This window comes from Adiantum capillus-veneris, chromosome 18, assembly GCF_014529385.1.
Source record: "Adiantum capillus-veneris isolate H3 chromosome 18, ASM1452938v2, whole genome shotgun sequence".
NCBI lineage: Eukaryota > Viridiplantae > Streptophyta > Polypodiopsida > Polypodiales > Pteridaceae > Adiantum > Adiantum capillus-veneris.
In genome coordinates, this window is record NC_140948.1 from 35,971,288 (window position 1) to 35,997,526 (window position 26,239).

The window sequence follows — 26,239 nt, forward strand, 5'->3', positions numbered from 1 at the left end:
ATAGATATAGCAAGATAAGCGGTGGATTGTGAAATTTTCAGCGCTTGGCTTGATTGAACATCATCTTTGCACTAAAAGACATTCTTTTCTATATGCACAAGAGCTTCACTTTGAACGTACCTTTGAACAATGAATTCATGCTTGGTTGGGGCTTGGTTGAGAGTGTGCATTAAAATATGGGCTTCATATTGTTTGTTTATGTTAGTGGTTTCTTTGAATGCAAAACCCAACATAGCACTAAAATTGAGCTTTCTTGAATGACCATGGGATAGCAATAAAATTTTGGGTTTGTGGTTGATCGTGCATTCTTTTAGTGCTTGTGTTGAATGACCATATGCTTAAAGCACTAGTGATCAAATTGTTTTTGAAGGGTTGTGGCCAAATGTGAGATTTCATTGATCCATGACGGGTGTTGGCCTTGCAATATGTGGCTATTTAGAGCCATTCCAATTCTTTTGACTAAAAGTTGCAGTCGTCTCTAGCTCATAGCTTGCTCTAAAATTGTAAAATTTAATGTGAGCTAGTTTATAACCAATTTTTTGGAGCTTTAAATTGTAAAGTTTGGCTTGAAGAGCTAATTCATTTCATTAAAGTTGTATTATTTTTAGCTCTTGAGTTCTTTTAAATACCATAATTCAATTGAGCTAGAAATTAATCAACTTTTTATCATTCATGAGAGATTTTAACATTGTAGAATTTGCTTATGAAGAAGCTCGTTCTCTCTCATTTTGTATGTGTATGCATAAATTTGCTACTAAAGAGCATCGTGTGCATAAACCAAAGGCATTTCTTTCCCTTGGGTTTTTTCCCTTTGGTATATTAGGGTATTTGAAACTCTAGCTTTAGGTTTTCAATAAATCTTTTTGTGTGGCTTTCAATAATTGTGTGGCTTTCAATAAATGGCATTTGGAGCTTTGTTTACACTTAGCTTCAAGAAGCTTGGATTGTAAATAAAAGGAATCAAGAGACTTCTCTACACAAAGTGGAGACTTGCTCAAGAATGCCAAAAAGAACACGCATAGGTGAAATCCTTCATGATATTGCTCTTTTGTTTATCTTTCCATTCTCTATGCTTGGATTAAGTGCATTTTCTTTTAAGCTATGGTTCTTTCAGTTTCAAAAACTAGGCATGCTAAAATTTCAACAACTTGCTTTGTGAATATTAACTCATTAAAATTATGTGTGCTAATTATAGGTAATTGGCTTTGACCTTAGGTTAATGTAGGATTATTGCTTGTTAGTCCTGAGGAATCTTAGTCCTCAAGCGAGTACTTCCGAGCAAACAAGAAAGCGAGCGAGCACATATAATGAGAAAGACTAGATCAAGACCTCAATAGCTACCTGTAGAGGATAGTGTAGCAAAGTAAATATGTTGCCTCTCAAATAATCTCAAACAAAAGAACCATACTCTTACTTTGATGTGTTTACATGCACCTTGATACATAGTCACAAACACATATGCAATATGTTCTAGCAAGCATTAACACTAAATCTAGGAACCTCGTTATAAAACGAACTCCAAAAACTTGTGCTTGCTCCAATAAACACTTTAGGTCACATCTCAGGTCGACAACAGCCGACAACAAAATACCCTACAATGTAAAACCCTTACAACCAGAGACACTTAAAGTATTGCTATACATTTGGCCGTGCTCCTCCCAAGGTTTGAAAGAGCTCCATGTGGGTGAAGGGTGCTTGGAGCATGTCATAATGGGCTTGAGAGTTCAAAACTAAAATTTGGAGAAATCCATAGTAGATATTCTTGAATGGCACCTAAGGCAACCTCTTGGAATCTCTGCAGGTACATGAAGTTGCCTTTGCAGATACATCATGGAAAATTAACTTCATAGAGTATGTAACTCCCTTTGTTCTTGATCCCTCTATGCCAAACTGGAAAACATGTGTTTTATTGCACAGAATAATAACCTCTTTAATTAATTCAACTATAATGAAGTTTCCCAAATCAACTCTAATCTAAAATTGTTTTGTTAGCTTTGATCTTGCCCCTTAACAATCTTTCCAGGTGTGTGTGTTGCTTATATTAATGCAAAACCAAACATAACCCTTCATGACCCCCCCGGGTTTGACCTAGATGCAATGTATTTCTTGTGACCCCAAAAACATGGTGCTACAACCCCATGCTTAATATCATATGAGCCAACATGAATGAGTCATCCACATCTATCTGTTCAATTTTGCAAAGTCCAAAAACATGTCATCTTATCTCCTAGTTCAATTCTTCCAATCATCCATACCATCTTTTCAACCTTTACCTTCGGCCAATATTCTATTCAATCCTATGTGCAAATGCATACCCTCTCCCACCAATGGGCTCAATGATTGTAACAAACTCACGCCTATGGCTATCCTCTTCCAATAACACACTTGCATCCGCAAATATTAGCCTCTTTTTCTTCACATTTTTCTCCCCTATATTTGACCTATTCATCTCTCGACTTTGCAAATCCATTTATGATATCGAGGAATGAGTGAGATTGATCAAATTTCTAGTAGTGGAGGTATAAAATGATTGATTTAATAATCTCTAGGCAAGGTCTTGCATACGGGGGCCATTGCTTCATTCACACAATTTTGCTTTAAAAAACTTAGGTTTAGCAATCCCTCCTATAAATTTTGAGATTACCTCTAAATTTTAACTTTGAGGATGAGAAAACCTAAAAATTTTGAAGAAATATAGTGTACGAACTAGGTCGCGCCGAAGGTGAGTGGGGGGAGGCCACCTTCTAATTGCAAAAAGGAGAAAAGCATGGTAATAATTTTGAATGGAAATTTTGCACCTACTATAAGCACTATGGAAAAAGGTAGGGAATAGGTTATATTTTCTGGAGGGCTTTCCCTGGCTTCTCGCTTGTAGGATGCACTCTTCAAATCAAAAGTTGGCACATGTCCCTCATTCAACCCTTATGAATCTCCCTTGAAAAAGGAGAGAGGAGGTGTGACCTTGGATCTTAGAGCCTCATCCCACCTAGGGGATCTGGCAAGTATAGTGGCTGTAAGCGCTGTTAACGAGCTTTCACACACCAAAAAACTCAGTGCTTCTAGAACATACAGTGCCTCCATCATACGCTGTAGGACCTAGAAGAATTTCGCATTTAGGAAAATCTTGCTGCGCATCAAATGTACAAACACCCAGCCGGAGTAGGGGATGGGTTATGGTAGATCACATAACCTAATCTAGATCTTCCGTTGTTGCTGAGCCGAGTTTTCCACATGCAGTTGTAAGTTGAAGGTGTTGAAAGGGTTTATTAAATGCTAACTTATGTTGCCTTAGCTTATAGCGTGATGAGGCTCTTATTTTTTCCCCACTCCCCACTACAATGGGCCCAACTCAGATCTAATATAGCGTAAAAATCTTCAAATTTAGTCAATTCTCATTTAGTTTTCCTCATATGTAGGTTTGTCAATTTTTTGGAAAGAGAAATTACCAAAACACCCCTTTAATTTGTGGAAATTTCCAAAATACCCCTCAATTTCCAAGAATTCCTAGAATACCCCCAATATTTTGTCATAAATTCCCAAAATGCCCTTCAAAATTTCCAAAATTCCCAAAATACCCCAGGTTGTGAGTTTAAATTTCTCCAAAGACATTTTTTCCTAAGAAGATTAATTGTCTATCAATATTTTCCTAAGAAGATTAATTGTCTGTCAATATTTTTTAAATATTTTCCTAAGAAGATTAATTGTCTATCAATACAAGATGCTTAAAGTAGAATTAAAGTCGGTTATGTAGGTTTTGGAGATGAATTGCTTCATTATTTTTAAACATAATAGCCTTTTTTTGCCAAGGTAATTTGTGACAAATTACATGCTAAGCACTCAAAAATAGATATCAATTATCAAAAAGAAATAAGATTAGAAAATCTTGAACAATCCAACCAAAACACATACAAGGGTATTTTGGGAATTTCCACAAAATTAGAGGGGCATGCGCCCCGGCGCGCGGTCCTTGGTGCAAGGAGATTTTGGAGCCATCCAGCTCGTTGTGGAAATTTAGCGCAAAGAGTTTCAAGGCTTGTCCTTGCAATCCTTGCAGCAAGAAATGAGCGGCGATGCTCGTCCTTGCAATGTTTGACGTCGACTACTCACCTGTCCTTGTTCTCGCTCATGCAGGGTCTGGGCCATTCTCAGCCATCCGACGCTCCATCGTCCGGTCTAGGCCTCTTCCTACACATGCTTTGGCGGCAGCTGCTCTACTCGCCTGAAACTTAGTTATTAGTCAGCACACATGCAGGCCGACCAACATGGTTCCGGTGACCTCTCGTCAACATGACCTATCATCAACGTAGTCGACTGCTGCAACAAATGATGCAGTTGATTGTCGCAGTTGCAGACATGAACCGGGGTGCTGCAGTTGGTTGTCGCAGTTGATTGTCGCAGTTGCAGACATCAACCGGGGTGCTGCAGTTGGTGCATGTGTGCACCCTTAGAGACGACGCAGTAGAGCCGGTTGTTGAGGGTGCATCCTCATCAATGTTGTGCACACGATTTTCAACTAGTTCATCTACAGGCAAGTTCACATCCAAGCGCAGGGCAGACACAAATTTTCTACAAAAAATTGGACTTGGTTGAGTATAAGACATTGGCAAGAGAGTGCCATTGAAGTGGGCATCATAATCTACTTAAAGTAATGCTTAATTTAAAGAGAGAAACACCTCGAGGAAATCATGGGTAGGATCGATTCCAATTGAAGGGGTGTTGTGAGGCTTCAGAAGTCAGTAGGACAAGTGGTTAACCATAGGTTTTCCATCCTCAAAATGCTTAGAAAATGGTGCCATTAAAGAAGCAAGAATGTCTGCGGAGGCACAGGGCCTACCTCACAAGGCACATGTTCCATGATTAGGGGAGGTTTTGAAGCCATTGGTTGGTTAGAAATAGAAGAAGTTGCAATTGATGCTTTATGTGCATTCACATTACTTCGTGTCATTTGAAAAATAGATCGTCTTGTGGACCTTTTCCTGAGCAACATGAGCATCTGCAAGGCAAAGGGTAAAGGCTCGAGCAAGAAGAATGAAGCCTTGTTGGGTGTTTGGATAGGGGCAGCCACATCATCATTGAAGGGAGTATCATGAGAGGCTTGCAGGGCTTTGCAGATTCTATTTCCATCTACGCATGCGACTCCTTATAGTTTGTAGGGGCCTGATATAGTGAGAGAGGGACATTCGCCAAGGCTTGCAGGAAATTTCTTGCTAATGTAGGTTGCTTCTTCATCAACTCCATCACAACCTACGCCATGTTAAGGAGACAGCAGGGGTGCTACCCGACAAATGATACCATATGGAAGTGAAAGGACGAGTGGCCTCTCACTACATAAACACATAGAAGAAGCATTAGGTTGTCGTACACACATACAGAGAGATATCAAATAGAGAAGAAGATAGAGAGAGAGAGAGAGAGAGAGAGAGAGAGAGAGAGAGAGAGAGAGAGAGAGATGCTCAAAGCTAGTTGGTAGATGGGTTTGTATTGATTGGTTTTGGTAACTTAGGGGTGCTTTAAATAGACTGCGAGAAGGCGTGATTTGAAGGGGTGCTCATGCCTATTGGTATCATGAGAGATGAGCCTGGATTAATTGATTTATTTATTCCGACACTAGAGGGGCATACAACCTCGTGTGTCAGTGATAGGCAGCCACAACATGTAGACAATGATGCAGGGGAGCAACCCATCCTTAGGGTCCGCCAGATCCATTCATCATTATCCTCTCTCTTGTTAATACTGTCATCAAAATCCTCTCTCTACTGAGCCTGCAACTCATGATTCTTAGTTACTAGAATCAAGTTATTGAGTACTTTTGAAATTGCATGAGTTGAAACCCCACGTGGTATTTGTGGCGACTGCATTGCTATAATGGTTGACTTTACAATGGGTGCACCATTTGCCTTGGACCCACATTAATGAGAAAAATGACTCAAGAACTTTTTGATAGATCTTTTTGCGTTCACGGTGGCATAGGACCATTTTATGGGTTAATAAACTTACCTTTTTTATTTTTCTCTTTAATACATACCACTTGACTTCCACTATTGTGCCTCATTGGGACCTTTGCATAGATGATCATGTTCAAGATATCATCCATCTTACATTAGCAACCTTGGGAAATTTTTGATGGCTCTTATTCATACCCTCTCTACAAAGCTTGAATCAAATACATGTTCAAGACATGGAATAAAATGTAAACAGAACATTCATAGCATATATAGCACAACATGGGTAGATGCCATTTAGATGTTCGCTAGGGTTTTAATTCGCTCCAGAAATCTCGCTCGGTAAGACCCGTTAGTCCTAGACTCTTAGTGATTGTCTTAATACTCCATTCACTTCTAGAATGACCTAGGGTTATGATTAGGCCGTTAGTCCTTCAGTCCATTTTCCATAAAAACGTCTCATGTTGGAAGCAATAAAAAAGTGCTAAAAAATGAAACAATGAAGCAAAAAGTGTCAAGAAAAAGTAGTAAAAATGCTAGTAGACACATGCATAAAAAGGAAATTTATATGTTATGTTGTGTCCATGTGAGGCCTAGTGCCTTGCTGGCACTTGCCAGGTGAGGGAAATCACCTTGGTTCGCTTGGTCAAGGCCCTAAACCGGTGCCCTGGGCTGATAGGGGTTAGCAGTCACCTTGGTAGGCTACTAGAATCTTGGAACACCTTCTTGAGGGTTCAAGAAGCCGAGAGTCGTACCTAGACTTGCCTTGGGGTGGCAGCCTTGTGTTGTGCTTTACTTTTTTATATGAAATGTTAAAAAAAAAATCTTCCATGAGCTTCAAAAAATTGTGACAATGTACTAATAGATTAGGAGCTTTTTTATAGCCCGTAGACATGATAGACTTGGATGATTTATTAAGATTGGCCATATAGCTTTTAGGCTAGTAGGTTTATGAATTTTCATTAGCCTAGGGTCATAATTGATTGCTTGTGTTCATGCATAAAACTGAAACTTTCATTGGTTTAATCTTCACGACAGTTAAGGTGTTTTTTTTTCTTTATGTTGTTTAGTTTTTAACTATGATTGACACATATTTTAGAAGAAAAATTTCACTTTGCATGATTGTTCATTGTACTTTATGTTTTATTTATCCTTGTTGTCCTTTGATACTCATTACTTATTTTATGTTTTGCAGCTCAACATTCTTCCATGGACGTGCTTTCACCCATGTCACCGTGTTTTGCTTCAGTAGCACACGAGGATGTGTGCCGAATTAGGAAGGGGGAAATGTTAGCAGCGGCTAACAGATACGACACCAATTATGCACCAAGCAAGGGATATGCTATGGATGTACACAATATTTCCTATCCACATTGTATAAGGTCTTGGGCTCATTGGGAGTTGCAAATTGTATATGCATGCTAGAGGGCTCAACTTAATCCCATAGTAGAAAGGAATGTGGTGCAAGCATTTATAAGAAATCATTTATGCAAGGAGGCTTCATTCTTGAGTAGTCATTCTTGAGAGCTCTCTCTTGAGTGTTCACTTTGGCCTAGCCCTAAGCTTAATGTCCATGCTAAGAAGGATAGTGCTAATCCATTGTAATTAGAGAAGCATTTCTTAATCTAATCTCTACTTTTTTCATTAGTTTTAATTCTTCTATATTCCATTATGTCATGAAATAGTTTTACCTTCTCATTATTCTAGATTTGAGTGTGTGTGATGACTTCTTGCTTATTGACCACTCATATCCTTCTATGAGCACTCATTTTTTTATATTTAACATCTCTAATTAGGTTGATTAAGTTGGTTCTTAATCTTATGATTAGTGTATGTGCCCTATTGTTTACTCCTGTGTGGATGGGTTTAATGAAACTTGAGCACCATTCACCTTGTGTGTATGGATTTTGATGAAGTACCTTGATTGGCATGTGGTGATTATAATGCAAATAGTGTGTGCTTGTCAAAAGAGTGTGCTTTGAGATTCTAGTCTATGGCAAGTCAAACTTTGGTGGGCTTAATGTGTGTACTAGGTGATGCTTGATTGACGATTTTGGTGTGACTACAGTTAGTGATTCATGGCTAATCTCTATTGCATTAGAAGAGAATTCTCTTGAATCCTCTCATTTGATACATCCAATGATGCTTGTGCTTCCATATCCTAGACGGGTTGTCGATCCTAGGATTGATAATTTTGTTGGTCTTGGGTTGATTATGTTATGCTACGATTGCCCCCAATATTGTCTGTGTATCCACACAAGCATACACAATCCTCACTCCTGCGAGAGTGGGTACAAAAACACTAAACTGTGTCCAAACTAACAAAAGCTTACAAAGTGAGAGTAAACACTCAATCACAGTCAAAGCGGGAGTCAAACTCGACCACTAAATCATTAGAGAGAAAAACTACAAATATGCATAGAGCATGCTGAGAATCTAGGAAAAATCTGACAGAGTTTCCCCTATAAAGTTAGGTAAAACTCAAAAAATCTCACCAAAACCGCATAACAGATCCAAAAATGGTATACATGCATTGCCAAAACCTGGTGAACTAGCTCACTCTTGAACAAATGGCTCTATGGACTTGTACCTATCCAAAAACATTATAAACGTGTGAACCTGGCACTTGCAAGCTATGGCTAGCTGAAACTATATCTGAAAATGTATACATAGCATGAAACTACACAAAATCGTGCTAGAAACTGCTCTCTTGACTACCCCACATAGTCATACAATGCGCATAAAATCGCATCCAAATGTGTAACGATCCAAAAGTCGCATCCCAACTCATCACTTGCATTTGCAAAAACAAGGTGAATTTTCTCCTAAATAGCACCACAGTGTACCATACATAGCCAAAGATGCAAACCGCATTACTCTCTACAATGTAGGAATCAAAACTTTGATATGTTGAGATTTTTGACAGATTGCTGCAAAAAATTAAGCATTCAAAATTTCAAAATGTTGATACTACCAGTGCATTTGAAACGGGCCAAAATCCTAGGGTAGACTCTTGGATCACATATACACCACTTCGGGTGTGAGAGATATGCCAAAAACATGTGTTTTCAGTCCAAAAATGTAGCATAAACTTGTTGTTGTTGCACTTGCTATAATTTTGATCAAAATTTCATAGAATGTACATCACCATCACGTAAGGAATGTAATCCCAACCTAGACTCTTGGATCATATCCATCCAACTCCGTGTGACAAAGATATGAAAAAACAATGTTTCGAGAACCAAAAACAGCAAAAACGAGCTGCAACACTTTTTGTTCCTGTTGTTTCTCTCCAAAATTCAGTATTGGCTTGCTATAAAAGCTCTCAAGATGTGCTTCACTACATCCTAGTGCTCTTGCAAGGATTTTCCATAAATTTGCTAGCCACTCCCACTGCAAAAGAAATGTCTAGACTCCTGGCTACCATGGCGTACATAAGACTACCAGCTACTAAATAATATGGAAACTTTGCCATTTTTGGTTTCTCAGCATCAAACTTGGGAGCATCATTCTTGCTAAGTTTTGTGTATGCCTGCATTGGGGTACTTAATGTATCTTTTCCCCCCTACCTATTGAATTGTTTGCAAGACCTTCTGGATATACATTTCCTAAGATAACTTCAATATTCCATGCTTTCAATCTCGCTTGATTTGCATACCAAGAAAGTGATTTGCATCTCCTAAATCTTTCATAGTAAACTATGTGTTTTTCAAGATGAAAATATCATCTTTAGACTTCCCGACAATGAGCGTATCATCGACATAAAGGATCAAGATGATAAGTGAACTATCGTTCAACTTCCGAGTATACAAGCAATAATCTTCTTGGCTCCTTTCATACCCTTTGGATTGCATGTACTTGTCAAACTTTGTGTATCATTTCCTTGAGCCATGTTTTAGTCCATAGAGTGCCTTATGCAATCTAATGCCATTTATCCTCCTAGGCTTCTCAGGTTTGACTTCAAAACCCTCTAGCTGGTTCATGTAGACATCATCATCAAGATCCCTGTGAAAAGAATATTGTCTTCATATTTATCTAGACAAGCCATGTCCTCAATGGCTACTAATCCAAGCACTAAAGGCAACATAGTCATCTTCAGTACTAGAGAAAAATATCATCAAAATCCACGCCTTTCTTTTGCTTGCAATCTAGCCTTGTACTTACACTCAAGATCCTCTACCGTGTACTTCTTCTTGTACATTCATTTACAAGGCAAGGCTTGTTTTCCCTCTGGTAATTCTATCAGTTTTCAAGTTTCTTTACTGAAAGTGCATGTAGTGCACGAATGCGTGTGTGTGCGGTGTGATGCGGGAGAGGGAAAGAGAAGACCATGTTGTGTGGGTGGAGTAGACCCCTAGGGAGGTCACCTAATAAAAATGTAACCTATCACGTGAGTTCAACAGAAGGGTATTTAAAGTTCTTGAAACTTACAAAAATATTTATACAGAAGGGCATTATTTTTTCAAATTTGAAAAAAACTTACAAATTTTAAAAGAAAAGGGTACATTATATTCCTAACAAAATTCACAGATAAGGTGTTTTACAAACATGTCTTGAACGCACGTGATATGGTAGGTTTACACATAGTGAACCCCTCGAGAGCAGACCTCTAGAGAATGAGATGGGCCCCTTTTTCTTTGGTATATGAAGAATAATGTATGTACACATAATGGTCGTCCACACACCAGATCTCGCTCATAGTTAGGGTTCCGGGGATGTTTGTTGAAGCCAAAACAGCTCTTAAATGAGGCATTGTGAGAAAATTTGATGACGACGCCTTGGTGGAGGAGAGCCAACCCGCTCTTGCTAAGTCAAAGCCGAGAAAATTCTCGATGCCGCCTTCCATTGTCGAACAAAAGCACCGATGTTGTAGTTGCCTAATTGGTGTTGAAATCGAAGCCGAGCCAAAGTTTGAGAACCAATGTCAAGAAGAAATCACCACTAGAGTATGTCGTGTTGATGCCTACACACGTCTGTGTGTGCACGTGTGCGGCGAGTACACATGCTCTCTCCTCTCCATGACCAAAAGAGTTCTAAATCTCTCTCTCTTTCTCTTTCTTTTTGCTTTCATGCTGATAAAGAGTTGTCAAAGCTTTGCAATCTTTGAAATCGCTCTTCGATCTCTACCGAGGGTGTGTAAGACACACTCTTAGAGAATTAAAAAAAAAAACATTTTTTTATTTTTCTCTATCAATTTGCTTTGCTACAGTTAGAGAGAGAGAGTGTGTGTGTGTGTGTGTCTACACACACTCCCCTACTCAACCTGCTTGATTTTGAATTTATTCTCTGTTGCCAACTTTGCTTGCACTTCAATTGTTGCAGTGTTAAGCTCTATTGCAAGCTATGATTAAGATTGATTTCCTTGAGCCTTGAATCTCCTTAATTCTACTCGATTGTGGCAAGTCTTTGATTTTTGATGCAATACTTGGTGCCTTGGTGCACTCGCTTTTGATTACAATTGTACAATTCTCTAGTGCATTCTCCCAAGCTCTGTAGGTTAACTCCAGAGATTCAATTTTGACTTTGCCAAGCCTTGCTACTGAGGCGGTCCGGGGCGGGCAACAAGAGAGGCGACCTCTAAACACCCCTCAAGGCTCCCGTGCTGCTCAATTGGGGCTGGGGCAGCCACAAGCACAACAAAACAACAAACCCACAGCCAAACCCAAACAAGATAGGGGCACCACCTAGTTATGGTATGCGAACTAGGATGCAAGAGAGATTTTGGCACAACCTAGAAGATGCACCACACAACACACACAAGCAACCTCACACCAAGACACGCACAAAATGGACCAGAGAGAGCTAGAGAAAAGGGAAGAGAGAGAGGAATGGATCTTGCGTAATACCTTATTTGTGACTTCCAAATGGATATGGTTCGTTATGATGCTATCGTAGAACTTGTACAAAAATCACTCAATGCTTAGTGATTGCTAAACATTGCCAAAACACACACACACTGTCTTAGGGTGTGGGAGACCCCTCACCACAATACCCTCTTACAATGGACACAAAACTGGCAATGAAAAACACACTAAAACACTTTCTAAAATCAAGATCAACCGATAAAAACTCAAATACACAAGTCACCTTGAATTCACCAAACCGTATTGCACAAATGGAAGGACGAAGATTTAAACGTCGAATCACGCCTTTGATGCACCAAACCTCAATTTATTGATGATGAAGGAGCATATACAATAGTGGTTTTGAGATTTGAGGAACTCACGCTCTCTCACTTGCAATGTGTAGCTTGAAGGCTTCTCTCACACCAAGAGTGAAGCTTACAAGTGGTTCTACACCTAAGTCTCTCCTCACGCATAGAGTGTTGGGGTGCTATGTGAGATGTTGGAGATTTTTTTACAAGAAGGAGATGGGCCTATTTATAGGTTGGAGACCCCTCATTAAGATTATTGGAAATCCTAATTTACAAGCTAACAAATCAGGATTATGATTTTTTGAATATCAAAACATTGTGGGCCTTCTTTGTCTGCTTGAGTCATGGGTGTGGGCTCAAAAGAGAGCATTATTGATGGTAGATAAGGTGAAAGTAAATAAGGAGAGAGAGAGAGAGAGAGAGAGAGTTACTTTGTACATGTCTTGAGGTGAGGTGTCTTTTATGGTTAGGTCAATGCTATTTTGTGTTAGTATGTTAGTGGTTAGTGTTAGTAATCACTAGAAAGTTAATGATATATTTACAATGGGTAGAATGGGGTGGATGGTTGGAGTAAGATGGTTGAATGAAGTGAGAAAATCCTCGTGATGGTGAAGCTTGAAGAAGTTTTGGACTTACTTGTGTAGGTTCTCAAAATGACTATCGATCTTCTTCTTCGTCTTCTCTTCTTTACGCCACCGCCGCCAAGGTTGATCATCGTGATGAAAATGGTAATTCCGTTGATGAGATCTTTTTATTTGCAGAGGTTAAGCATGGTTCACATGCTGAATTTATGTATATATATAAGGAGTAAGATAGAATTGTACTTTGGAGATAATAGAGAGAGGCAAAGAGATGGTGTATGTACATGGAGAGCTCATATGAGAGCTATGGGAGTAAGTGGGGAGGTTAATGGTGAAGAAGGTGAGAGAAACCATTGATGGTGTAGGTTTGAGTGAGGGATTGAGAGAAATGTGTGTGTGTGTGTGTGTGTGTGTGTAGAAGTGTGGAAAGAGGTGAGAGAAGACTATGGGCTACTTGTGAGAAAAGTGGGCAGACTGGGGTCCACTCAAAATATCATATCTCATCGCTGGTAGCTCCAAAAATCATGAAAACATTTGAGGTGATTATTCAAAGCGTAGGCTATATTTTCTCTTTTGACCACCGCTCCAAATTCGGAGTGGAGATGGATATTAAAAATCCCACCAAAAGACCTGTTTTTTCTTCACAAAAAGTCTTCACTGCTACCCTCCTTTGTTGAATTTGTACAATGCATCCAAGAGTGAGCCCCTCCTTTGTCATATCATGATACAAAGCATCCAAGTTGCCCTTGACACATGCATGGAGGAGGATTATTGGTGAATAAAGAAATATATACATGGTGGGACTAGTGTATGGACTATTCATGGACTTTAGCTCAATGAGCACATGGTGTTAGAATAATGAGTAAAAATAATAATAATAATATGGAGGAGTTATGGATATGGAAAGATATTGGAATCATATGATATGGTCCCTCTTTGAATTATTTTGGGTGAAAGAGGAAAAGGTATGCAAGTAAATAATATAGTAAACGTGACCAATGAGTAGAAATCAATTTTTTGTTTTCACGAGGTGAGGGTGAAAATGTGGGAGTGATTTGTATAAAGGAAAAATATAAGGTTAGAGTAAGTACATATTGGCAAAAAATATACTTATGGTGTAAGAGGATGAAAGAAGGCATACTCTAAGTATAAATATTTAAATAAAATACCAAAATAATTATAAAAATCTGTATATTTAGGCCATATATATAATGCAATATTTACACACAAATGGGCCATAATATATTTTATGTTTTTTATTTTTTTTACTCAACTAGCGCAGTGACTAGCTAGTTGAGGATTTTAAGAAGATATGGGAAAAGCCCCCTAACTCACACACGCCTATTTACAGTGAAATGGTAGGGATAGCCATAGTGTTTGGGTGAATTTGGTAGGGTGAGGTAGCTTACTATGGCAATTATGGAAAGCCGAAAAATGGCTATCATTAGCCCCCCCCTTAGATAATGGTAGATTCATGTACCATTTATCCGATCATACAACATGTAGATTGTGTAACGCCTGTCTTTGTCTGCTCTCATCTTTGAAGAACCTTTGTTGTATGATTAAAAAACCTTGTGTGATATGAAAGGTTCTCGAGCCAATAGCATGATGAAATGAAGTGACGGAGTAAACCTCCTCCATCGAGAAAGTTTCCATAAGCACCCCCCAGGATCAAAGATCTTGAAATATCTTTCCCAAAGCGAGATGTATGGTATGGAATCACTTACTGATTTTGATTGAAGAAACTTGTAGATTTTACTGTTGTCCATCATTGCATCAATCACTATGAATGTGATATAAAAGATTGGTTGCTCTTCCTCTTGTGTAAAGTTGATGTATCTGCTACGATCTTCAAGATCTTGTATGAGCAAATTCCTGAACTGTAGCTCATAAATTTCATTCAACCTGGGTAGGCTCATCAAGTAAAAAATTCTATGACCTTTATGATTGAGGAAAGCTAGATCCATGCTTCCAGCTGCTATTGGAAGATATTGCAGATAGTTTACCACATAAGTAGATAATAGATGAAGGTTTCTATTGCTTCCAACACATTGGAAGAGAATAGATTTTGGTACTGATTGATGAAATATCCACATGTAGCAATCAACAAGTTTTTCATCTATGATGAAGACCAGAAGCATCACAATGTGCGACCTCCATACAACAAAGAACCAAGTGAAGAAGATTTGGAAACATCCGTTTATCACCAAGTATTCATGTCCTCTTCCACTTAAGAAGGTATGGTGTCCCCGATGAAAGGTATATGTGAAGAGAGGAGAAGTTGACCTTGAAGAGGTGAAACCCAATGTGAAGATGATTGGGGCTTCAAAAGCTTGGATTTTCTTGCTAAGAGATTGTCCCATGAATGAAGAGCCACCCACTAAAACACCATTGGAGAGAATTATACCCTTCTGATAGTTTCCTTTTATGATTTTATTTTTTACTACTCTCCCATGTTCTTCATCCCCTTCTAAGCCTCCCCTTTGACAAGGTTGTAACTCCTCACATTGTACCACCTCAAAGGTTGATGGAATACTGTTTGATTTTGTGAAACATTTGGCTTCTTGCATGATAGGTTTCTCTATGCTTAACATACATGGGTCATACCAATGATTTTCAACATCCTCAAACACTTCTTCAAGATTATCCTCACCTGGATTCAACTCACACTCTTCTACTTTGTTTTGGAGTTGGCATTCCATGTACACAATCATCTCTTTATGATCAATGTGGTCTATAATCTCTCCACCTATGATTTCATCTTCTTCTTCACTCTGTTCTTTTAGACAAGATACACTCTCAGAACATTCCATAAGATCAAGGTTACCTTCAAGTTCTTCATTCTCCATAGAGTCATGTTGCACAAAAGCTTCGTCTGCTCGGACTAGAAATTGATCCTCCGCCAAAAGGTTGGATGTATCCATTATTGAAACATCAATGCCATTTGAGATATCTTGTGTCGATTTTTGCATGCTTGTGATAAAGGTAGAAGAAAGAGATTCCCCATTTGAATCTTGGCCACACACTTTAGCACTTGAATAATAAGTTGGCATGTAAGTAACTTCTTCAACATTTGTCGGAGTAGAAGGAGACAAGTATGGCAAAGGAGATGACTCCTTGATAGAAACACTTTCATGATAGTTGGTTCTTCCAGCATGATGGAAACCATTTTTGATGTAGAAGTACTTGTGAAACTTCCTTCGGGCAATAGTGACCGCTTCTTCAAAGGTAGAGGGTCCACTACAAGTAACCTTAGTCTTTAGGAAAGGAGATAAACCCGAAATAAATTGATCCATTTTTACATAATCTCGAAATGTAGAACTAAATCCACATCCTTCCCATTGACGAGAAAAAATATCTTCATAAGCATAGTAGTCTTCACCATGTTGTTGAAGTCTCCGTAGTGAAGCCCATGCTTTCTCCGTTGTTGGAACTTTAGAGAATCTGGCCTGCAAAGCTTTGGAAATTTGGGTATATCCATCTTCAATCTAAGAAGACATACTCCAAAACCATTGCTCAGCGTTGCCTCTAAGGCATAGCAATAGAAAATCCCCTTTTTCAATGTCATCCCTTTTACCAAGGATATGACAAACCATTCTAAAATCATCAAGAAAATCATCAACATCTTCTTCTGGATTTCCGAAGAAGATTGGGATATCATCAAAGGTATAGCGTGTCATAGTCTCTCAATGCCAGAACCACACAAAGATTAGTTCCAAACAATCATCAACTAACTACACAAAGTTTTGAAAGGTCTTTCAACAAGAATTCTAGACTTTTATGCGAAAATGTTTTTTTCCTTTCTTATGTTATGCATAATCCAAACCATATTCTAGATCAATTTTTGTTTCCTTGAAATTAAACTCGGTCTGTTTTCATGATTCATAAAATCTACTTGATTATGCTGAAATTCAAGCATTCATGCAATACAGCCAAACTAAGCACACAATTGCTCCTCAGTGGGGGCACCCAAATTGAGGCGGTCCGGGGCGGGCAACAAGAGAGGCGACCTCTAAACACCCCTCGAGGCTCCCGTGCTGCTCAATTGGGGCTGGGGCAACCACAAGCACAACAAAACAACAAACCCACAGCCAAACCCAAACAAGATAGGGGCACCACCTAGTTATGGTATGCGAACTAGGACGCAAGAAAGATTTTGGCACAACCAAGAAGATGCACCACACAACACGCACAAGCAACCTCACACCAAGACACACACAAAATGGACCAGAGAGAGCTAGAGAAAAGGGAAGAGAGAGAGGAATGGATCTTGCGTAATACCTTATTTGTGACTTCCAAATGGATATGGTTCGTTATGATGCTATCGTAGAACTTGTACAAAACTCACTCAATGCTTAGTGATTGCTAAACATTGCCAAAACACACACACACACTGTCTTAGGGTGTGGGAGACCTCTCACCACAATACCCTCTTACAATGGACACAAAACTGGCAATGAAAAACACACTAAAACACTTTCTAAAATCAAGATCAACCGATAAAAACTCAAATACACAAGTCACCTTGAATTCACCAAACCGTATTGCACAAATGGAAGGACGAAGATTTAAACCTCGAATTGCGCCTTTGATGCACCAAACCTCAATTTATTGATGATGAAGGAGCATATACAATAGTGGTTTTGAGATTTGAGGAACTCACGCTCTCTCACTTGCAATGTGTAGCTTGAAGGCTTCTCTCACACCAAGAGTGAAGCTCACAAGTGGTTCTACACCTAAGTCTCTCCTCACGCATAGAGTGTTGGGGTGCTATGTGAGATGTTGGAGATTGTTTTACAAGAAGGAGAGGGGCCTATTTATAGGTTGGAGACCCCTCATTAAGATTATTGGAAATCCTAATTTACAAGCTAACAAATCAGGATTATGATTTTTTGAATATCAAAACATTGTGGGCCTTCTTTGTCTGCTTGAGTCATGGGTGTGGGCTCAAAAGAGAGCATTATTGATGGTAGATAAGGTGAAAGTAAGTAAGGAGAGAGAGAGAGAGGGAGAGAGAGAGTTACTTTGTACATGTCTTGAGGTGAGGTGTCTTTTATGGTTAGGTCAATGCTATTTTGTGTTAGTATGTTAGTGGTTAGTGTTAGTAATCACTAGAAAGTTAATGATATATTTACAATGGGTAGAATGGGGTGGATGGTTGGAGTAAGATGGTTGAATGAAGTGAGAAAATCCTTGTGATGGTGAAGCTTGAAGAAGTTTTGGACTTACTTGTGTAGGTTCTCAAAATGACTATCGATCTTCTTCTTCATCTTCTCTTCTTTACGCCACCGCCGCCAAGGTTGATCATCGTGATGAAAATGGTAATTCCGTTGATGAGATCTTTTGATTTGCAGAGGTTAAGCATGGTACACATGCTGAATTTATGTATATATATAAGGAGTAAGATAGAATTGTACTTTGGAGATAATAGAGAGAGGCATAGAGATGGTGTATGTACATGGAGAGCTCATATGAGAGCTATGGGAGTAAGTGGGGAGGTTAATGGTGAAGAAGGTGAGAGAAACCATTGAAGGTGCAGGTTTGAGTGAGGGATTGAGAGAAATGTGTGTGTGTGTGTGTGTGTGTGTGTAGAAGTGTGGAAAGAGGTGAGAGAAGACTATGGGCTACTTGTGAGAAAAGTGGGCAGGCTGGGGTCCACTCAAAATATCATATCTCACCGCTGGTAGCTCCAAAAACCATGAAAAAATTTGAGGTGATTATTCAAAGCGTGGGCTACATTTTCTTTTGACCATCGCTCCAAATTCGGAGTGGAGATGGATATTAAAAATCCCACCAAAAGACCCGTTTTTTCTTCACAAAAAGTCTTCACTCCCCCCCTCCTTTGTTGAATTTGTACAATGCATCCAAGAGTGAGCCCCTCCTTTGTCATATCATAATACAAAGCATCCAAGTTGCCCTTGACACATGCATGGAGGAGGATTATTGGTGAATAAAGAAATATATACATGGTGGGACTAGTGTATGGACTATTCATGGACTTTAGCTCAATGAGCACATGGTGTTAGAATAATGAGTAAAAATAATAATAAAAATATAGAGGAGTTATGGATATGGAAAGATATTGGAATCATATGATATGGTCCCTCTTTGAATTATTTTGGGTGAAAGAGGAAAAGGTATGCAAGTAAATAATATAATAAACGTGACCAATGAGTAGAGATCAATTTTTTGTTTTCACGAGGGTGAGGGTGAAAATGTGGGAGTGATTTGTATAAAGGAAAAATATAAGGTTAGAGTATGTACATATTGGCAAAAAATATACTTATGGTGTAAGAGGATGAAAGAAGGCATACACAGGTTTAATAAAACACACACCTAAGTATAAATATTTAAATAAAATACCAGAATAATTATAAAAATCTCTATATTTAGGCCATATATATAATGCAATATTTACACACAAATGGGCCATAATATATTATATTTGTTTTATTTTTTTGACTCAACTAGCCTAGTGACTAGCTAGTTGAGGATTTTAAGAAGATATGGGAAAAGCCCCCTAACTCACACACGCCTATTTACAATGAAATGGTAGGGATAGCCATAGTGTTTGGGTGAATTTGGTAGGGTGAGGTAGCTTACTATGGCAATTATGGAAAGCCGAAAAACGGCTATCACTACTTATACTCAATGCTACCCAATAGAGAACCTTAGTGCTACCATATTGCTTTCATAGCGCTATTGTATGGGTCTTTTAATTTGTCCAATTTTAGCTTGGTTTCCCGCTTTGATTTAGCTCCCCTTTTTTACCTGCAGATGTCCTACCTGTTGCAATCATTTCTCAATTTAGTTCACAAGATCTACAGACTTTGACTAATGCTCTGAATATCTGCTCAACCTGCTCTAATTTCCTCTATTAGCACTGCTCAATTTTAAAATGCTATGCTTAATTGCATATGCTGCAATTCAATTTTTTGCAAGCATCCAAGCTCTCGAGCTCTGCTCGTTAATTGCTCTATGTGATCTGTACTGCACCAATTTGTAAATCCCACTCTTAGCTACGTGGTGCCCTCGACTCTGTAGGTGCTCACCAAGATTTTCTCAATTCTGCAAAAATTTCCCTTGCAATGCTCAATTCCAATTTTTAGCTCGTAGATTCTTTGTGCTCAATTCTCTGCAAAGAAATTCCCAGGCCCAATTCACCCCAAGATGCCATCTCGAACTAGAGCTGGACTCTTCTCTTTGCAGACTTGAAAAAGCTCCATTTTTGAAGAGATGCCTTGATCCCTCTCAAGATTCCACAAGCCCAAGAGGGACTCCACGCGCCGATGAAGAAGCCAAGATCTGAGATCCATCAAATTTCCTCTTGATGTGGCCGATCCGCTCTGATCCAGTTCTATCGTTCCAGAATCTGTCACTTTTGCACCTAGCTGGGAAGCCATTGCACATGCACCGATTCCCAAACCGTACCTTTGATACCGGTTGAAAGTGCACGTAGTGCACGGATGCATGTGTGCGTGATGCGATGCAAGAGAGGGAAATAGAAGACCGTGTTGTGCGGGTGGAGCAAACCTCTAGAATGAGAGGACACCCTTATTCTTTGGTATGTGAATAATAAGCTATGTACACATGGTGGGGGCAGTTGGACACGAGACGTCTAGTCTAGGCAAAGGCGTACCACCTTTACCCCAACAATTAGCCACAATCGAGTTGTACTTAGATTGTATTACTTGCTCCACTTCACGATATCCTCCATCTCAATATCCTATAGGTAGCAGGTAGGCTCTCAACACTTAGTGACCAATAGATAATTTAATCCTAGGTGAAACCACTTAGGGACATGAGAGACACGTGTAGATCTTCTCACTGCCAAACTACTCGACTCTGCTCTTTGAGGAGCATCACTAGCTCTCTCTGGAGTTCTACTAGCAGAAGGTTCATCACTAGTAGACTGAGCTACTAGACTTTTGAGGCTACATTCTTGAATCTCACTATGCAATATTCAACCTCTTTCATGGGTTGTCTTTGCATCTTTGATTTATTAAACATCACTTGTGAGCTACAAATAACTCTCTAAGATTCCAAGTACCAAATGCAATAACCCATCTCTCCATTTGCACAATAGCCAATGAAGATGCATTTGTGTGACTTGGGGTCTAGCTGCTTTCTAAGATCTTTACTAGGCACAAGTGAGAATGCCTCACACACAAACACACATAATGTGTCATAATTAGGCTTCTAGCCCATCCATATCTTTTGTAGTTTAAAGGTGTACTAGGCGACTTATTGATCATATGCACCGCTATCATAATAGCCTCTTCCCAAAAAATTACAAAATAAATTCACCATAGATAGCATGAAAGTGACTCTCTCCTGAATAGTCATATTCATGTGTGGGATGGGTGTCTAACCTCACTTCTATCTGATTGCAGACATAGCGAGAACCACAAATATAATTGTCAATCCATGGGAGGAAGTTGACTCGACTAGTGCATAGAGGCTACAAGAGGTTTTCAATCTCTTGGAAAACTACAAACAACTCGCATCTAACTCAAATGACTGAAATCACCAAAAGCAATTGTTTATCGACAAACAAATCACATCTGTTACAGCATTAAACGACATCCAAACGTCACAAAACTTCTAGGACATGTTTATAAGAGGTAAGCACACATGCTTATGGTCTCAAATCTCACTTTAGGTCAATTGCAAAAATCACTATTATTAACAGTAGTAGTGAGTTTTTGACCTAGTCATTTTTGACCCAGAATGCATTTAAATGCTTAGCAATGATGCCCCAATACCGCGCGTATACTTATATTTTTATTTTGAAGTATAAATTCCTACTTATGATGAATTTAGGTCCGGGTTGGCGACTCCAAAAGCTACGAAATACTGTGAAATGCTTACGTCAATGCGTAGATCTCATTCCTGTGGTTGCAACGCAACAGACGCGCCTGCAACGTGACGACCGAAAAGGGATTAGGAAGCACGAGAAGGAGAGAAGCAAGCACCATTAGCTCACGTTGTGTTTCTATTATCCAAAACTTATAAAAAACTTACAAAAAATTGTCTTTTATACCTTAGCCAAGATTTTTGGTGGTCAAAACTAATAATCTGGGATCTCTAACTAAAGACAGGTTGATACAATCTGGAACCTTGTAGCCCCAGCTCATCTACTCGCATCAGTGCAAGGTCTCTTCTTTGGGATTGCTCTAGCTTTAGCTCAAGCTCGAGATCCTTGTTTTTCTTTTCCAAAGCTTTATATACTTCATACCTATATCTTTTATAGAAGCGATAGCAAGATTTTCTCTCATCTATCTCAAGAAAGCTGCCTGATCATTGATCCTTTTCTTTGAGTATTGTAGAGATGCGTTTGCTACATCAAGCTGCACTTGGATCTTTTGTACTGACAAACTCGTGATTAAGAGTTCATTTGTTACCTCCATCAATTGTTGGTCTTTGATCTTGCAGGCATCTGTTAACTTGGTGAGAAGTTCGCCTAGCTCCTCCATTTCTTTTTGTTGCTTCTCTTTGGCTAGCTGGTGTTGTTCAGCTTCAGCTCTCAGCTCTTGGATTTGTCTCTGCAAATCTAAGATGACATCCATTTTGTCATATAATTCTCCTTGTAGAGCATCGATGACCATTCCAAGCTCTCTAGCCTTAGCACAATGGCTAAGTGCTTCTTCTCACATTTTTTCGGTCATCGCCTACATTTGCTTGGCATATTCATTCACCTGTAGGATAACCTCATCGTTTTTCTCCCATTCTTCAGGCTCTGTAGGCTGTCTAGATGTTTTAGCCATTTTAGCTTATAGCTTTTTGGGTGGTTCTGTGATAGTTATTTGCAGTTGTGGGTGGGGGTTCTACCTCTCCATGAGGCTGTGCGGCTGCCTCTGCTGCTTCGGTTGCTTGAGGCTTTGTGGTTGCCTTTGTGGCTTCCTGTTGGGTGGTTGTAGAAGGCGTGACCTCTTTTTGTTCAGTTGGTCCTAGTTGCTCAAAACTAGCTATTGCCTATTCCTGGTGCTCAAGTTCCTTGTCTTTGGCTTCCTCACCCTCAGTGGATCTAACTGTTGGTGAAGGTGCAGGGCTCAGGATTGGGTGGTCTACCTGTTCTGTAGTGGGTGAGGTAGGATTTGGCGACATTTCCTCCTGATCTTGCTATGTCTTGCTTTGTGCAGTAGCATTCTCTTTTGTTTGTTGCTCTATTGTTTCTTCTCTTCCTCTCCTTTTAGCTTCTTGAGCTTCTTTTAACACTAGGTTGGTAATGGGACACTTTTATGTCCTGTTAAGTGACCATTTTCCTTGAATTATGTCAAGATTTTCAAAATGTATTTTGAGGTGCTATCTATCTAGAAAGTTGTCTCATGAGCTGAAAAAAACTCGACATTTTTTTGGAATATCAATTCCATCTTTAACCTTGTCCTTGCACAACATTTCACAACCTAAACTTTGTGAAAAAACGGGTCCTGTTTTTGGCTTTTTTCAACTTTTTGCAACTATACCACTCTAGAATTCATGTTTGTGAGGTCTATAATGCTAGAGAACTATCTTTAGTAGTCCTCAACATGTCCTGATGCTTCTAGGGAGACATAAATGTTAAAGTTGTAAGTTATGACCAAATTACAAAAATTGTCAAATCCTGTTTTTTAGCTAATTTTAGCTCTTCTATGATTTTTTTGGTGGCTTTCATGATATCCAAATGCAGTTTTGATTTTCTATGTCGCATATTGTAACATAAAGCTAATATTCCTTGAGCTTTGGAGCACCTAATACCCTATTTTGCATAGTAGGCAACGATGGTTGATTTTTTCAATTACAGAAGAAAACGAAACATTCTAGTATATCAAGTATAGCTTTTTCAATATTGTTAGTTTCTTGTGACAACTACATGCATTTTGTAGGTAGTAACCATATCTAGTCATAAGGATCAAATTTGGCTAGATATTGAATAGTTTCTATGGGATTCTACAACTCATAATGTTGAACCCAGTTTTTTCATGTTTGCTGTATTTAGCACTTCATCTTTGTCCCCAAGATTCCCCTTGGTAAGAGATGTAATATTCTTTTGACATGCTCCATGGCTCCTTATGAACCTAAAGGACAATAGGGAACTAAGAAAACATGCATATATTATTTGTATTCAGCGTGGCTATAGAAACTTTGATGATAGGTTTGCAAAATGGTAAAATTCATCTTTTTTGTACCTATTTCTTTTGGAAAAACAAAAAATAGTGAGTGAGAAGCAATCATATGTTCTGATCACCAACCCATTGAATTTAACTAGGGAATTTATCTCAAGTCCTACAAAAAACCCTAATCTTATTTTTATGCAACAAAATGTAAGAAATGACTGTTTTGATGAAAATGTACTGGTCCATCAACTTTGGAGGCTTGGTGTGACCAAAAGATTAGAAATTTTACAAGTTTCTTAGTTTTTACATGTGTAGTAGTCCTTGAACTATAACCTCATGAAAGGATTTTACAAAATGAGTGGATCTACTATGGTTTTGGAGGTTTTTTCAAAACCCTGAAAGGACACTTTTATGTCCTGTTAGGTTACCAACCTAGTGTTAACTTGAGGGCTTCTGCCTCTGTATACATCCATTCAAGAAAGTCTGTGGGGTCCTCTACTTATTTCCTTGCAGGGTTCTTAGTTCTAGGTCCTCTTATTTCTTTTGGTATTCACCTTTTCGGGTCCTCACCTGCAGCTTGGCGGCTTCTTTCATAAGTTTGTTTTTCTCTTTCAAACCTTGCCTTTTTCTGCTGAGGTTCCTCTTGGTGTGCAGCCACTGCTTTCTTCTTCATCTCTTCTATTTTGTCTCTCCTCTCTTCATTGTCTGAGCTCTCATTGCTATGAGCTTCTTGAGATCTTTCTGCCAATTCTTCATCTGACTTGTAAACTCTCTTTGACGACCGTGTGGTTCTCGGAGAAGATTGTGCAAACACAATCCATGTATTTTTGTCTGGCGACAAATTGTATGCCATGCCAATAACATGGTATGCTATTTTTGTCAGTACTTCAAGCACGCCCATATAAGTAATTTTCCTTCTTTCTTGGTGCCCTTTAGCATAGTTAGCACATAGTCCGCGTGATCAATCGGTTACTTGGTTGTCGACTTCAACACTTGGGTGAATGTAGTCGCAACTGCATGATTTGGTGTTGTGTACCGTGGATGTCTCTTGGCTAGAAAGTGGAAATGTTGATGATACAGACGTGTTGGTTCTTCCCCTTGCCTTTGGATGAGGTCAGTAAAAGTTGGAGCAGCAGTCTCCTTAGCGAAGGTTCCTGTTGTCTTCCTGTCCCGGGTCCGCATTGTCATCCCTTCAATTGCAACTTCAGTGCCTCGGCCACAATTTCCTTTGTAATTACCACTTCAAATTTCTCCCCTTGTTGGTCAGTAATTTGGGCTGATCCATCTTCTTTAATTGTAGACAGGAGCTCATAGGCTTTCTAGAAATCTACGCCACAAGGTTTCTGGTCATAGACGTCCCTGAGGCTGAGTCTTCTGTTGGCTTCTTTTGTGTCTGGCTTGGCAGCGGCATCATATATCTCTTTCGGTAGCAATTGCAACTCTACTAGGTATCCTTCTTCACTCTTGAACCTGCCTGTGAGAACTGTTGTATTGTTTTACTCAAGTTGTTTTCTAGACAAGTATGTTGCCTTGGTCGTCTTTACTGAACTTGGGTCCAGTTGGTAGGGTGGCAGCTCTTACAGCTTCTCTTTTTGGGACACCCTCTTCTTGGCCTTCTCGGCAGCTTGCATTACTCCTGTTAAGTGAATACAATACCAAAGTTAGAAAATTCTACAAATACCGCTCTGAAATGCCCTTGAGTCTGAATTGCTGACAAATTGAGTCCAATTTTCTCCAAATCAATTTTGGAACATGCGTAGATGCATAAAAACATGTAAAGATCCAAATCATAAAGTTTAGGTAAAATTTTGTAACAAAAGTAAATAATTACCATTTACAGCTAGGAATTGTTTTCAACCTTTTGCATTTTTTACAACATAGGCTTGAAATATATAGCAATTAGATACTTTGAGTGAAGTATGGGCTCATTTGAGTGCACATGGTGGAAATGGTGACAGATTTAGGCTTTCAGTCTCTAAAACAATAGATATAAAGGTATTTTGAGATCCAAATTTGCTCAAACTTGGTCAGTGGGATTAGGGCATCATGTGCTTTGTTCCCATAAGGTCAAAGTTGCAATTTTCTCCCATTTTGGCAAGAAAGTAAGTAATTGCGATTATTAAATTTTTCATCAAAATGCAAATTTTTTGGTGCAAATTGGTTCTAGGCATGATGTAGACTCTTTGTATGAGATATGGGATGATTTGGATCAATAAATGTGATAGATAACTCAAAATTTGGATCAGAAGGACTTCTTTGCGTTTTTTGACAATTTTCTAAGTTTTCCTTGATCATTTTGGCTTATACTTGAAATGTGGCATGTAATAGGTGTGTACAAATGATAGGTGAAGTGAAGATACCATTTTCAAGTAAAAAATGTGTAAAAGTGAATAATTGCGGTTATTTACAGCAATCAACTTTTTCTGCTAAACTTGACAATTTTTTACCTAGACATATTCAATACAC